The sequence below is a fragment of the Rhinopithecus bieti genome, unplaced genomic scaffold (assembly GCF_001698545.2).
Source record: "Rhinopithecus bieti isolate Rb0 unplaced genomic scaffold, ASM169854v2 scaffold_1017, whole genome shotgun sequence".
NCBI lineage: Eukaryota > Metazoa > Chordata > Mammalia > Primates > Cercopithecidae > Rhinopithecus > Rhinopithecus bieti.
Window position 1 is genome coordinate 1,253,057 of NW_016803657.1, and position 2,292 is coordinate 1,255,348.

Consider the following 2,292-nt stretch of genomic DNA (forward strand, 5'->3'; position numbering starts at 1 on the left):
CTAACTTGATTTCCTTGAATGACCTAGTTAGTAAACTAGTCACTAGTAATTTGGTCACCAGGCAAATCAAGCCTGCAAGAAAGGAAGCCAATATTCAAGATGCTGTGTTACCATCTAAACCCACTCAAATAGTTTATTTTCCACAATAACACATACCTTCAATAATGAGACGTCTAACTAAAGCAAGCTCCTCCAACAAGACCAAGACAGCATCTCTTCTTCTAAGGCTTAGGTTTTGCCCAGAATTCCCAACACACGGAACAGCCCTTACCAACAGTCGTTGCTCCTACAACAAAGCCTTGGGCGGCCACACACATGTGGATCAGATGAAGGGACATTTGAGTGTTTCCCCTGCTCTTCAATGTGTGTAATCCATATGTAACAAGTGCTGCACAACCTGCTATTCCAACGGGTACGAATAGTGCCTCTTTAGCTTTTCGAATAAGTTTGGATCCCTGATCTTCATCATATGAAGAAAGGGAAACATCTGTGTCTGTTGACATAGCAACTGCTTGAGGAATCTCCTTAGAGCAGAAAACCTCTCACACCTGATGTCAACATTCTTTTAGTTAACATTTAACGTGTTTTAAGTGCCAAGTATGTGACAGATTTAGACCAAGCGTTTTTACAGGGCATGCAACGTAACACCCTGTCCTTCCCTGCCCAAGTTTAGTACCATCTGAAAAACAAACACATAGGATAGAGATAAAAATGTAACTTCTGTAACCAATAGAGTTGTTGAGAAAATGCCATTTGAAGTCCCCGTACCCGTCCCAGAGTTGCACAGACTTACCCACTCTGCTCCCAAAGGTTTCTCCTCCTTTTGATGTAGGGTAGGCAAGCCCCCAAATTGGGGCTTAGCCTGGGAGGGTTCTTAGCTTTGTCCAGGAAAGAATTCCACTGTGAGCCAGTGCTGTTAGCCACTTTTATTGAAGTGGCAGTGCACAGCAGCAGCAGATGTACTGCTCCTTGCAGACCAGGGCTACCCTGAGTAGCAGCTCAGAGGCAGTTCTGCAGTCATATTTATAGCCACTTTTAATTATATGCAAATTAGAGAGCAGATTATACAGAAATTTCTAGAAATAGGGTGGTAAATTCTGAGTCATTTGGTCATTAACACAGAAAGGGGCAGTAACTTCCAGGTGTTGCCATGGCAATGGTAAACTGACATGGCACACTGGTGGGTGTGTCTTATGGAAAGCTGCCCCCCCCCCATCCCTGTTTCAGCAAGTCCTCAATTTGGTCTGGTGTCCCAGCCCCACCTCCAGAATCGAGACCTGCCTCCTATCTCACTTTGGGTCCCATACCTAGTTGCTTCTAACAACTTCACCAAGAAAAGTCTCTTCTCTACTTCTTGGGAGGAGTCATGCCTGTAATCCCAGCTATTTGGGAGGCTGAGGCAGGAGAATCACTTGAACCCAGGAGGCAGAGGTTGCGGTGAGCCGAGATCGCACCACAGCACTCCAGCCTGGGAGACAAGAGTGAAACTGAGTCTAAAACAAACAAACAAACAAACAAAAAAAAAACCAGAAGGAATATCTGGAACTCGTGTTTATTTATTTATTTTATTTTATTTTATTTTATTTATTTATTTTTTTACCGTTCCAGCCTCTGTGGGCCAGGCAGCCAGCTGGGAGGAGGCTGGGACAGATGCTCAGTGACCAGCGTGGGCTTGCTAATCTGACAAGGGCCTTTCTAAGGGGACATTTGGATTTCTGCATGATCTGCTTCCAGCCTGCCTCCCTAACCCTGCCAAATCCTCATCATGCACTTTGTTTGTTTGTTTGTTTATTTATTTATTTTTGAGATGGAGTCTCACTCTTGTTGACCAGGCTAGAGTGCAATGGCATGATCTCAACTCACTGCAACTTCTGCCTCCCGAGTATAAGCAATTCTCCTGCCTCAGCCTCCTGAGTAGCTGGGATTACAGGCACCTGCCACCATGCTCAGTTAATTTTTGTATTTTTAGTAGAGATGGGATTTCATATGTTGACCAGGCTGCTCTCGAACTCCTGACCTAAGGTGATCCACCCGCCTCAGCCTCCCAAAGTGCTGGGACTACAGGCGTGAGCCACTATGCCCAGCCCTCATCATGCACTTTGGTGTTTTGTTTTGTTTCTTTTGAGACGGAAGTCTCGCTCTGCCGCCCAGGCTGGAGTGCAGCGGCATGATCTTGACTCACTGCAAGCTCCGCCTCCCCGGTTGATGCCATTCTCCTGCCTCAGCCTCCTGAGTAGCTGGGATTACAGGCGCCCACCACCACGCCCGGCTAATTTTTTTTTTTTTTTTTTT

At 45.9% G+C, this 2,292-nt stretch overlaps 1 protein-coding gene and 1 pseudogene across 2 annotated transcripts in view; one reads left to right on the plus strand and one right to left on the minus strand.

The window, feature by feature from the left end:
* Nucleotides 1-2,292, plus strand: part of SPDYC (speedy/RINGO cell cycle regulator family member C) — a 32,497-nt gene that overhangs the window by 4,743 nt on the left and 25,462 nt on the right. The window lies entirely within an intron of this gene.
* LOC108543279 (HIG1 domain family member 1A, mitochondrial pseudogene) lies at nt 145-521 on the minus strand (annotated as a pseudogene).